Here is a 14,466-nt window from a genome sequence, read left to right as displayed (position 1 = left end):
CTCACTTTCTCTCTGTCTCGCTCTTTCTGGCAAGCACACACGCCCTATAGCAAAAAAAACTCTCCAAAAAAAGAAGGGAAAAAAGGTGAAAAAGAATTATAAATGATATACAAAAATAAAGAAGCCAAGGAAAAAGATAAAAGTGCAATGAAGAACAAACAGCAAAATAGTAATCTATTTATTTTCCTATTTTTTTTTTTTTTTTTTGCTAGAGAGTGCATTTGCTTAACAGAGAGAGGAAGAGGAGAAAACACTTCCCATAGGGAATGGTCATGTCACAATCCCCTCTTCTCCATTTCTCCCTCTTGAGAAGAGATTTTGGGTTTGTACAGGTACTTGGCATTTTTCTCAGGTCTGGGACTTGAACTTTGCAGTCAAGCATGTCAGATCTGACTGTCTTAGCAACCAGGCTGTAGAGCCTGCCCCAAGATGTATCAACAACCACTTTAAATGTAATTGTTCTAAAAACAGCAGTTAAAAAATATTGCCAGATTGTATACAAAGCAGACCTAAATATACATGGTCTAAAAGAAACTTACTTTAACTATTAAAATTTGATAGGTTAAACATAGAGTTGAAAATGATAAACTATGTAAATGCTGATCTAAAGAAACCTAGAAAAGCTATATTAATTTTTGATAAAGCAGACTTCAGAACAGGCAAGGTAATCAGGGATAAAGCAGATGATGAATAAGTTGATTCTCTTGCAGGAAGACTCAATAGTGCTAAACATGTATGCAACTAACAACAGAGTGTGTCAAAACACCTGAGGCAAAAAATTAATAGAAGAAAATATATAGGTGAATTAACAATAATAGTTAGACATTTCAATACTTATGTCTCAGTAATCGATAGATCAACCAGGCAGAAAATCAGTGAAAACATTGATGACCTAACCAACACTATCAATCAACTTGACCTAATGGGTATTTATAGAACACTTTATTGATTATAATACAATCTAATTCTACCCTTAAAAATTATTCTATAGTAGATATAGATATGTATTTTTACAAGTAGCTAGATACATTGTCACGTTTATTTCCTCTTCTGAGTTATTAAAGGGATATGTTGTTTTATATTTTTAAAATAATTCTTTCTTTATTATTATTGGTTTTTTTTTCGACTTGACCAGAGAGAGACAGAGTGAAAGGGAAAGTGAGAAAGTAATCTACCAGGTTCTGAACTCAAACTGTGGTCAGCCATCTGGAGGTTTAGCAGCTTAACCACCATACCACTTGGTAGTCCCTGTTGTTTTATATTTTACAAGAATTGTCTAAACTTGATTTTTTAGGACAAAAAGACCTCCTTAATCAAGAGATAGTATACCAAATTTCTCTATATTCCAATATCGCTAAAAAATATTTTTACCTTTTTAAAATGTCAGTGCAAATGGGACAGGAGGCATTGTGAATCAGATGTATGTATCCACTCTCTTTAAAATGCATTTTCTTTCTTAATAGCAACTTGACAATAGGTTCACAAATTCCATACAATATATGATAGATACTGTATATTTTTGTAATACTCCATATTGAATTTTTTTTATATTTAGATCATGTGACTCTTTTTAACTATGACACATACTGCTTTTTTAAACCAATATGCAAAATTGTCTTCTTTTGATATAGTCTTCATATTTTATCTAGAACAGGAATAAAAATATGGAATAAAAATAACTTGCTCCTATATTTCTCCTTCACAATAATGAAGTGGGGAAGTTATAACTAGTTCTTGGAGAGCCGTCTGAAATTGCGAGCTAGAACTCTTACCTTTCAAATAGGAAAGCAGCAAGAGAAGTGAACCAGGATCCTGGGTGAGCATTGAGTCCCTTATCAGTGTTAGACTTTTGACCAGCTGACTGTCAGCCACTCTTAACATACAAATAAATGTCTTTATTATTTTGGAATTTTAGTTGCTGAGACAAGAACACAGTTACAGGGAGTAAATATTTATTAGAAAGGCATTTACCAGGGACCAGCAGATGGCATAATGGTTACATCACTGGACTCCCAAGTAGTTGAATGTTGTTCAAGTCCCCAACGCAGTGACTTAAAATTCATGCTGGGCATGTGTGTGTGTGTGTGATGTGTGTGCCCAGGAGAATGGAGAAGGGATTGTGGCATGGCCATCCCCACTGGGGATGATTGCTTGTTTTTTGTCTCTCTGTCTCTTTGTCTCTCCAGCAAGTGCACAAGCCCTATAACAAAAATATTGCTCTAAAAATAGATTATATCGCTCTAAAAACAGATTTTTTTCTCTTTAATTTATAATTTAAAGATTTAAGTAATGCAAATACTTATGTTTATAAATCTCTATATCTTTATTTTAAAATATTTATGTTTATATGCTATATATCTTTATATATGAAGTCATAAACACACAGACACACACACACACACACAGAGGAGGTGAGCCATCAAACTTCACTAGTGAAGTCATTACTGAAATCCAGAGTCAATCTTAATATCCCTGGAAAGGAAAGGAAACCTTATCTTTTAGGAGAAATGGAGAGTAGCTGAAGTGGAGGTAAAGAAAAAGAAAAATATGCTCTTTTGAAACAAAGAATTGACATAATGCAGGATAGACAGTTATTAGTATATAGCTCAATAGCACCTGGTGGGCCACACATATACATATGACTTGATATCAGTAAATCCCAAAATGCAATGCTTATATTTTTTTTCTGAATAAATACTCACCTTTTTTGAGGAGTCTCAAGTCAACCTGAATAGAAATTAACTAAATGAAATCAATACATAGTTAATAAAAACATATTATATAGACCAGACAGTACAAAGAAGTCAACATTATTCAGTTTCAAAAATCCACCTATTTAGCACATATGTGGAATAAAATCTTTAGTCACCATTTTGGATCTCAGGAAGTTTTCAGTCTAAAAATAGAGTGGTCAACTAAAGAATAGTATATTCACTGAGAATATTATTCATTAAGAATAAAAGGTTTCTGAAGCAGCAAGTGGCATGGAGATTTAATTGGCTGGATCCTACATGGTTTACTGTGCAGTTATAGCCCCAAATCTGGCAGCCTGAAAAAACCCTGGGTACATATGTGTGTGTGTCCAAAATCCCCTCTGGGGGTTGGGTGAGGGGGTAATAACTCATTCTCTCTCTCTCTCTCTCTCTCTCTCTCTCTCTCTCTCTGATGAGCACACATACCCTATAGCAAACTAAAAGTAAAATTAAAAACATGATTTCTCTTTAAAATGTTTTCATTCATACTAAAATTATCTTAATATTCTCACTTTCCTCTGAAATATTTAGTGATATTTCCCATAGTCTCAACTATGATTGGGTCACTTAGAGCTATAGTTACTATTGTACATAGATCTGCATAGATCCAGAATAAAAAAATCCATATGAAAAACATTTATCATTGATTTCCACCCTCCACCCTGCCTGATCTCTGTCTTTCTAATTTCTGAGGTATTGCATAAGCGTAGTTTACATTTCTGTATAAAAACCTTGTGTTAAAACATGATACTTTGGTTATAGAGCTATCTATGTATCTATCTATTTGCAAAAATACACATTTATGTACGCATTTATTTCTATATGTATATTCCACTTATAATACAGGCAAAATAGAAGCTATATAGAGAGTACAAGTTGACTGTTTCACCATGGTTTGTAGCATATTCCTCCCAATATGTTTTTGAAAGAAACATGAAAAAACTATGTAAATAGTTACTATGGCTGGGAAGCAAGCTTGTGAAAAGAAAGTTATATATCTTCCAGAATTTATCTTCAAAATAAAAGCATATAGCAATATACATTATACTAGAGAGAATAGATTCCACAGTACTATGTATATTATTTAATATTTGTACATTACATAAAGTTCAATAGATAAGGATCACATGAGTGTACATTATAAATATTTTTATGCTGTATTAAAATATTTCTGATAATTCTAGTGTTATATTCATGCCTGAAAATATCTATGGAAAAATGTACACATTCCTGTGTGTATACTTATTTCATACAAACCACAACTCATACAAAGGTCTCTGGGGCACACGGAAATAACCACCATTTTGTAATTTAAAATTTCCTCTGAATCAATTGGAAGCTGACTCCATGTTTATAGCCATCAGGGCACATAAATCACTTTCATAAGGTTCCTGGGGAGGCATCACTTATGTATAATCAAAAACATTTTGTACAACAATGACAGAACATCTGAACAGTCAATCTACAGTAATAAATATGATAAATTCCAAACCTCAATTTAATTTTCCTCCTTGGAAATGCAGGAATAATCCTGACCCCAATCTCATAGAGTACTTTGTTCATTCATTCATTTATTTTATTTAGTCCTTAATCGCATCATTTTTTTTTTTTTCAAATTGAGCAGTGACAAGCAGTGTCAAGATTGGGTTCTTCAGTCAACAAGCTCCCAACATCTTCAACATGGGATGAGTGTTCCACATGGGCACATGTTCTAATTTTCCAGAAGATTCTCATGTACACACAGTTTTAAATGTGTAGATTTTGAAAGGTTCATTTCTTCCTGACCTCTTCTCTCACTCATTTTCCTGAGAAAACATTTACGATTTTGTCCTTTCCCCTGCAGCATACAAATTCTTCTCTGCCACATTTTACAAGGTAATATCCTCTCTAACATAGTCTCTAATTTTGATCTTACCCAGGGATGTAATACACTCAAGAATGCCAAAAATGCAGCACTTTGAAATATTGGTATCAGTAGTGAGAAAATGAATGACTCTAATGAGTGAGTAACAAATTACTGGATAAAGCAGGAGGTTTCCAACTCTTTGCTCTCAAGAAAATTGAAGGAGAACATCACATTGTCAGCTAATAAATCATTAAAAATAATTGATGATGGAACATGGTAATATTTGGCATATGATTCAGATGGTGACAGAAATAATTGAGTTATATTGCTATGACAATGTTCCTTCAAATTCCAAATACTTTTGTGATATGGACAAAGCTTCAGAGAATTCATAGCTATACGAAATATTTGAAAGAAAGCAAAATGGGCCTAGTTGTTATGGTACACTAATAGTGTTGGAAGCCACACAGATAACCAGGGTTTAGTTCCAGGAACCAACTATGTTTGCTGGCCCTCTTGGCAAACGTGATTCTGGTGGATGGCAGGGCTGGAAGGAGGATAGTGGCCTGGGAACCTGTCGACAGCACTTGTCTTTCTTTCTATTTCTCATACAAAATAAATAAATAATGCTTTTTAAGAAAAGGTAAAAAATACTTAATGAAAAAGCCTTGTCATTCTATTAGGTTACATGAGCCAATTGAAGAAAATTGTTAACTAATTGAAATACATCTCAAATTAATCATTTTATTTATTTTAACTACTATTTTTAATTAGTTATATGTATTTTGCCATGATCAACTACGTATTGATACTAATAATACATTAGCTCATTTCAACGGAGTAATTTTCTTCTTTATTTTTTAATGTTCTGACAGTGGGTGCATACACTCACAGGTGAGAGATAGTGAAAGAGAAAATGAGAGATCAACCCCCCCCCCAAGGGATGACCATGCCATAGTTCCTTTTTCTCCATTCTCCTCCAGGAATTTTGAGTATGCACACACATGCACCCAGTGTGATTTTCAAGCCTACAGGCCCAGAACTTGAACCATAGTTAGCTATGTGAAATTTTAATGTCTTAACCATCATGACATCTGCTGTTCCCCAGCAGAGTAATTTTAAACATGCAGAGGCATATATTAAGGAAAGTGGGGGACCAGCAGTTGGCATAATGGCTATGTTGCTGGACTCCCATTTGGTCAACCACGGCGGCTTAGACTCACGCCAGGCGCATGTGTGTGTGGGTGCCAAGATTCTGAAGGGATCTTGAGAAATTTTAAATTTCTGGATAATGGAAAATAATTTCATATTCATATTATTTATATCTATAAAGTAGTGTTGTATTATTTCATCAAATAAACATGCTATATATTTTTATTTCCTTTTACAATCATCTTTTTCGGTATTAAGAAAGAACTATAAATTACCTAAGTTCAAAGCTGATAGTTCATATGGTTATTAGTAAGAATTTCCAGAAAAATAACCATAGAATGTGTATAAACATATATTGAGAGACTTATTTTAATAAATAGATATACACAATCAAAAAAGCATAGTGAGGGACCAGCCATTGGCATAATGGCTATGTCACTGGACTCCCATGTAATAGACCACAATTCGAGTCCCAGACCCGGTGGCTTAAACTCATGCCGAGCACATGTGTGTCCATGCCCAAGATCACAAGAGGAGAATGGAGGAAAAGGGTTTACAGTGTGGCCATCCCCCTTGGAGGCTGATTTCTCACTTTTTGTCTCTCTGTCTCTCTGTCTTTCTGTGGAGCGGCTGTGCCCTATAGCAAAAAACCTCTGGAAAAAAATTTAAAAAGGCATAGTGAGTCCAACATCTGACGGGGTTAGTTTGGCAGTCAAGAGACTCAAGAATGGGTTGCGATTCAAGTCTACATAGAGACTAATGGCACACTGGGGAAAGCAATGTTGGCAGTAAAGTCCCAAACCAGTCTGCTGGCAGATTTCCATTTTGCTGAGTGAGGTCAGATTTTTGTTTTATTCAGATCTTCAACTTCCTACATTATGGAAGGAAATCTTTACCTAACATCCACTGATCTATATGTGATATTATCCAAAAAACAAACCTCCAGAATAACATTTAACTATATATTTGTTGCTATGTCCCAGCCAAGTTGCCATCTGAGATTAGCCATCACACAGAGCTCTATTAGATTAGTCTCAGAACAATCTTATAAAGTGGATATAATAATGTAGATTATACAAATAAGAAAGCTAGAGCTATAAAGCTTAAGAAACTTTCTCAATGTCAACTGAAACTTTTGTCCTTAAATTTAAAGCCATCTGTCTCTACAAAAGCAAAATATTTTTCTTAAAATAAAACTTTCATTAATGAAATGAACAACAACATTGTCTGTGGTATAAAAAGTTTGAAGCTCAGAAAGAAAACAACTCTTCCTGATTATACAATGAAATCCCATTTTATTTTGTTTAAGTGTTTGCTGTTTAATATTTTAGGCTTAGAAGGAATATTGTCACTGGTTTATTCCTTCTTATGTTTGCTACTCTTACATGATATCTCCCTCAATCAATAGTAATCCTGTGGACTTGGACACTTCTGGGGTTGGAAAATTTATTCCAGAGTAAATTATTTCACCTCTGTGTATTTGTCACTATCACAAAACACCTCTTCAGTCACCCAGTGTTATCACTTCCTAGTCTTAGTTCTTTTTATGGTAACAAAAAAAGTTGGCTGTTCTTTCCACGTATGAATACATAAAAGTTAAAGATTATTACAATGTTCTTCAAGACTATTTCATTTTCTAGGTTAAACAGCTTAAGCTTTGTAAACCATTTCAATGACATAGTTTGAAGGCTACTTGTCATCCCATTGCCTTCTCAACTACTTCATTCACAAAGTGTCCTAGTTTCCCACTTTTAGAAAAATGCCTTGATTCTAGCTGACACAAATCCATCTGTCCCATTTACTTCTACTAACTGGATGTTCGGATTCTATGTGATAACATGCATTAGTCGGTTTGGTCAGCTATAACTAAATACCATAGACAGACTTGCTTAAACAATGGTATTTGTTTCTCGTACTTCTGAAAGTTGAGAAGCTATAGAAGAAGGCAGCAGTCAACTCAGTTCCTGGCAAGGGTCCTTTTCCTCACTTGCAGATGACTACCTTCAACCTGGATCCTTGCATGACAGAGAGATCTCTTTCTATTTTTCTTTTCCTGTAAACTGACTAATCCCATCACTATGTCTAATGATTAAGACCTCATCTAACATTACCTCTCTAGGGCCCATCTCCAAATACCATCACATCGGGGGTCAGTATTTCAACATCTGAACTTTGGAAGAACATAATTCCCTCCATGGTAATATGTACTTCATAGTGCTTGGGCATTAATCTGAGAGTTAATAGCAAAGTCAAATACAAGTACATTCACCCAGATAATTTAAATCTGTCAAACACTTTGAAAAAGGTGTATATTATCATATAGATTTCTGTCCAGCAAAAATAACTCCTGTACAATTTATTGCTTAGTACAATATCAGTTTATAGGTAACCTAAAATTAACCTTTTAAATGGTTTAGAAATACCCACCAATTAATATTCATTTTAAGTCAGACTTATGTTACTGATTTCATCATTTTCTTGTGTGTGTACACATTTAATTTTATTGTAACAAAGCAACTTGTACACTTTTAACATTTAAAACTGAGCATCTTTCCTGTCCAGTGAAACAAAAAGATAATTAAAAAATAAACAGGAACAAAATTACAATAGAGAATGTCAATTCCAAATAAGATCCTACAGGTTCTGCTGATTCTCCCATTAATTGGTTGAATGAAATCTTTGATACATGTTCATATATCTATATTAACTTTTGCTTTAGGTCACATGTGCTTGCTAGAGAACAGAGAGAAAGAGAGGAGAGAGAGAGAAGGAGAGAGAGAAAAGGAGAGAGTAAGAAAGAGAGAGAGAAATTATTCCCAGGGGGAGGATGGCCATGTCACATTCTCCTCTCTGGATTTCCGGCACATAAGCACACATACCCAGCATGTTTTTCAAGTTGCCTGGTCTAGGACTTTAACCATGTAGTCGGCCATGTGGGATCCTGCTGCCTTAACTATCCCACCACTGAGTAACCCTGTTCATTTTACATTTTTATGAGAATCCTGTTTTTCAATTTTTAAAAATTATACTTGAACAATATGAAATTTAGATATAATTTTTACAATGATAGTAGAGAGTGTTTCTTTGTGCTTGCCAAGTGTAGTTCTATGTTTTTAGCTTAAACAGAGAACATCTCATCTATTAAAGAAGCTCAGACAGTAGCATATTGAAATCCAGTGCTGAAAGTTACACGACTGACCACACGTTCAGGTCCCCAGTCAACCTGAAAACATGACAGGTGCTCATGTGCCCAGATCCCGACAAGCTGGAGGGCTGTAGGAAGGGAACCGCAGCATGACAAGGAGACTCTGTTGAGGGTGCCTCTTCCTTGTGTGCGTCTGCACATGCTCTTGCACATGGATAAAATTAATAAAGCTTTACATTTAAATAAATGAGTAAAAAATGACTTTCTGTCATGTGATCCAATATTTCTATTCCCTGTGTACAAAAGAGAATGCAAACATCTTACGCTGGGATATAAATAGTTAATAAACTACATATTGAGAAATATAATTTTCCAGAAGGCTATGGCTAAACCTTTGCAGCTACTTTTTGTTTGTTTGTTTTAAGTGTGTTTATTTCTTCCATGAGCAAGAGAGACAGAGAGAGTGGAAGACAGCTCTCAACAAGGTCTTGATCCCACAATCCAACCTAGAATTAGCCAGTCCCAGATCCTGGGCACCAATGTGCAGAGAAGGGGTCCTTATGCAAATCTGGGACCTTCCCATATGGAGCAGTCTCAAGAGCATTATATTTTACCACTGCCTCACTATCCAGCCTTGGTAAATGCTTTTTGATATTTCACTTATAATAGTGATGCAGGCGATATGTATATCATCTATCATTATCATTTTATCAATATTAGTTTGATCATAATTTTCACTATGATAAAATTTTTCCCATATAGTCATTTAATTTAAGAAAGTATAAAAAGTGAGCCAACCCCATAGCTCAGTAGTTAAGCACTGTGCATTGGAAGGTAGATCCCACACGGTCAGCCCAGTTTCAAATTCTAGCACTGCAGCTGGAAAAACACATCAGCTCACATGCTTGTGTGCTCAAATACCTGACAGGATAGAGAGATAGAGTAAAGAGGATTGTCGTAGGACCGCACCTCTCTGGAGAGGGGGCCCTTCTCTCTCTCCCTCTCTCTCTCTCTCTCTCTCTGTCTCTTTCTCTCCGTCTGGTGAATGCATGTGCCTTCTAGTAATTAAAACCAAAAGAAACAAAGTGTAAAGAATAAGTTCACTAAATCCTGAGGACCAGCAGATGGTGTAATAGTTACATCACTGGACTCTCACATGGCTGACCACGGTTCAAGTCCCAGACCCAGAGGCTTGAAACTCACACCAGGCACATGTGCATACATGCCCAAGATCTCAAGAGGTGAACAGAGCAGAAAAGACTGTGGCATGTCCAGCCACCGTAGGGGTGATTTTTCGTTTTCTGTCTCTCTGGCAAGTGCACATGCCCTGCAGCAAAAATCTCTCTAAAAAACTTTATTAAAAAAGAGTAAGTTCACCAAATTCTAATTGATGCAGAATGTAACTGGAAAACACGGTTGCTATGGTTTGAATGTGTTTCCCAAATTTCATGTTTTGGCAACGTAATCCCCAATGAAAATGTTCAGAGGGAGGACCTTGGGGCCAGCAGATGGCATGGTGGTTAAGGGAGCTGAACTCCCATAAGGCTCACCATGTGGTTCAAGTCCCAGACCTGGCTGCTTGCTTTCTCACTTACCCTGTCTCTTCTCTCTCTCTCTGTCACTCACTCTGTCCCTCTCTGATCAAATTAAAATAAATAAATAAATAGAGTTAAATAAAGTAATTCTTTAAAAAAATACGGCTCTGCCCTCATGAATGGATTAATCCTATTGTCTCAGGGTTGGTTATCACAGAAGTGGATTTCTGATAAATGGTTGAGTTCAGCTCTCTCATCACTCTGCTGATGCCCCATGAGAAGATGCAGCAAGAAAGGTCTCACCATTGGAGCACCTTGACCTTGGTCTTCTCAGCTTCCAGAAATATGAGCCAAATGTATTCCTTTTATTTATAAACTGTCAATCTCAGATAATCTTTTACAGCAGCAGAAAACATACTAAACCAAGAACTTACATTAAGAGAAAGGCAGTTTAAAACTTTGTTTTTGTTTTTTTTTTAATTAGTTTTTACTATAGGGCACATATGCTCACCAGAGATAGACAGAGAGAAAGAGGGAGAGAAAGTGACCGCACGACAATCCTTTCTCCTCTAGGGATTTTGGGCATAAACGCATACGTGTCCGATGCGATTTCTGAGATGCTGGATCCTGGACTCAAACTGTGCAATAGGCCATGTGGGATCCAGTGCCTTAACCTTCTCACCATCTGCTGGCTCAAAAGTTTAAAAATTTTTACAAAAATGCTAAAGGTAAATGCTGGCAATTTTAGGAATAGAATATATTTTCCTACAAATATCTAATTTCAACCTTTAAAACTACTCCAAAACTTAGATGAAGAGGATATAATCTGCTTACCTAAAAAATTAAATATATATACCCAACCTTTCATAACAAACAAGTCTTTTTCCAGGTTTTTCTATTTCAGTTCTCAGGATTTCCATTTTAAGGAATCTTACTATTAAGATGCCTTTCTTATGTTGAAAATATATAACAAATAATTTCCTGAAATTCTTATTGGGAGGCTGAAGAAGTGAATGTTGTATTCTACTCTATAGACTTTTTGAGATCTGAGGGCCAATTTGCTACAAGGAAAGGACACAGATGCATCTCATAAGTGTTTACTGTCAATATGGTAAATGATCATGTTATACTAGAGAGAAATGTTGCCTGGTATTCTTTGAGAAATACCATAAAATCAGATATAAATCGAAGACTATTGGAAGTATTACTAGAAGTTTGGACTGTGAAATGTTAGTAATAGAACTATCCCAACTATTAAGTACCTAGAAAACCTTTACTTAAACTGGACATTATAAAGCATTTACATAAGTATTGTAATGCCATTGATAAAAATATACAATTATTTCAATCTAAAGAAATAGTAATGCCGAGAATAATTATCCTTAGCAACTTACTGGAAGACATATAGTGATAAAAAGCACATTTGTGTCATGTATTAATTTGATCTCGTAAAATGCTTTATTCTTGGAATGTGATTGGTATACATTATCATTGTTATTGACATTTGTTTTTGTGCCTTAAACAAAGACATAAGAAATTCCAAATCCTTTACTAATATTCAAGAGCTTTTTTTTCTCTTTTATCTAGTTTTTGTGTGGCCATTTTCCACTGAAAACTTAACTATATAGAACATGAGAAAAGAATAATTAAAATATTAACCAAAAAATTCTAGCCAGTTACCTTACAGCAAAATAAAATGTTACTGAAAAGTGCTACCTTAAGCCAGGAATTCCAACAAGTTAATCGCTTTTTCGATGAAAATATTACATCTAACAAAGCAGGATTTACAGATTAGATATAAGGAGAGTGACATACTTTTTTCTTTACGTTTCTCATTTGAATAGATTATAATTAGTGACTACTTATACTTTCTATTGCCTTGGTTATTTGACAAGCATTAGGTTTTCAGCAAAGTCATGATGCAGTTTTCTGTGTTTCTATGCAAAAATATGTCATGACTTTCCCAACAACCCAATCGTTTTTCATTTCTTTTAGAAAATGAAGACAATAAGCCTTTAAAGGCTAATTTTTCTGAAGACACATATTCCTAAGGACCTGGCATTAAGTGTACTCTGAATTAATTACATAATTTTATCACATCAAAATCATATCCTCATCATGAGTATTATGTATTATGCAGAGTATGGCTCTTCTTCCTAGGATAATATAGTTTTTATATCCTGAATGAGTTATATATGCTCTATTGATATTAAATTTAACAAATTGTGGTTCTCTGTTTCATTTCTGGTGACTTAGTTTATTTTTCCCTTTTTTAATAAAAGGTCACAGCATTTTCTAGCTTACAGAATAAGATGGTATTGAAAAGAAAGTGAAGGACAAAATGACATAAGTTAGGTATAAAATTTAAGCCACAAATGATTTTCCAATTCTCCAGAAAATCCAGTCTAACACAGTGATAATTAAATCTACCTATTCTATTTATATTACAAGTGTGCAGAGGCATATTATCAATAATTTTAAATGCACTAATAAAACAAGCGAATGTGGAATATCTTATCGCTAAAGAAAATAATGAAACTAGATATGAAATGCTACCATAACCTTGAACATCATAAACCATAGATATAGTCCATTGTGTTCCTCACAAGTAATGACTTTTTGATGTGCATAAGTGTTTCCTTTTTTTTTTTCAGAGATAATAATATTCTAATTCCATTCAATCCCCTTTTAATCTAGTGAATCCTAGGATGGCATACCACACTCAGACTTGATGGCTGATTAATTTTTTTAAATCTGGTTTATCATAAATAAAACAAGAATTTCAAAATATGATTGCTCTGTTTAAGAACAAAGGTTCATTGCATTAAGCAGTACAAAAATAAAGGATTTATAAGTACTCAAAAACAATCTAGTAGAGAAAACAATACATTAGTTTTAGAGTGATACCAGTGGGAGTCAGGACATGATTTCCACACATTGTTATGATTGAAAAAGTATATGAATATACCTATGGCACTTTTATTGTCTATTTTTTTAAATTTTCCTTTTTTAAATCCAATATTTATCATCAATCTTCTACATACCAAGAAATATGCTTATCTTTTTGAAGTACAAGAAAAATATTGTATGAGTTCCTTGGCTATAAGAAGCATAGTGACAAAAAAAGAAGCATAGTCACACACACACACACACACACACACACACACACACACACACATATATATGCATAATTTAGGTAATATGTATAATTATGGGTATATCTACAAACTCATTAATTAACTTATTCCTCCATAATACACATTGAGCACACATTTCATGATACCCACAGCAATCCTTACTGAGACCCACAGCACAATTTATTGAGATCCACAGCATACCTCACTTTAACCCACACCACACCCACTGAGAACAGCAGCACACCTCAGAGAGACCACTGCATACATCACTGACACCCACAGTACAAAACTGAAACACAGCACACCCCACTCAGATCCAAACCTCACTGAGACACACAGCAAACCTCACTGAGACCCACAGCACAATACACTGAGATCCACAGCACACCCCATTTAACCCACAGCACCCCACACTGCTACACACAGCACACCTCAGTGAGACCACAAAGCATCACTGAGACACATACCACAAAATGCGACCCACAGCAGACCCCACTCAGATGCAAAACTCACAGCACAACTCAGCGAGACCAACACACACATCACTGAGACCCATAGCAAACCTCACTGAGACCCACAGCACAATTTGCTGAGATGCACAGCATACCACACTTTAACACACAGCACACCACACTGCCACCTGCAGCACACCTCTGTGAGACCACAGAACACATCACTGATATGCACAGCAAAAAACTGTGACCCACAGCAGACCCCACTCAGACCCAGTCCTCACTAAGACTCACAGTAAACCTCACTGAGACCCACAGCAAAGTTCACTGAGATCCACAGCACACTCCACTTTAACCCATAGCACACACCACTATGACCAACAGTACACCCCACTGTGACCCACAGCACACCTCAGTGAGACCACTGAACACATCAGTGAGACCCA

This window comes from Tupaia chinensis, unplaced genomic scaffold, assembly GCF_000334495.1.
Source record: "Tupaia chinensis unplaced genomic scaffold, TupChi_1.0 Scaffold148271_1, whole genome shotgun sequence".
In the NCBI taxonomy this organism is placed as follows: Eukaryota; Metazoa; Chordata; class Mammalia; order Scandentia; family Tupaiidae; genus Tupaia; species Tupaia belangeri.
The sequence above is the reverse complement of the archived record's forward strand: the minus strand, read 5'-3'. Positions refer to the sequence as shown.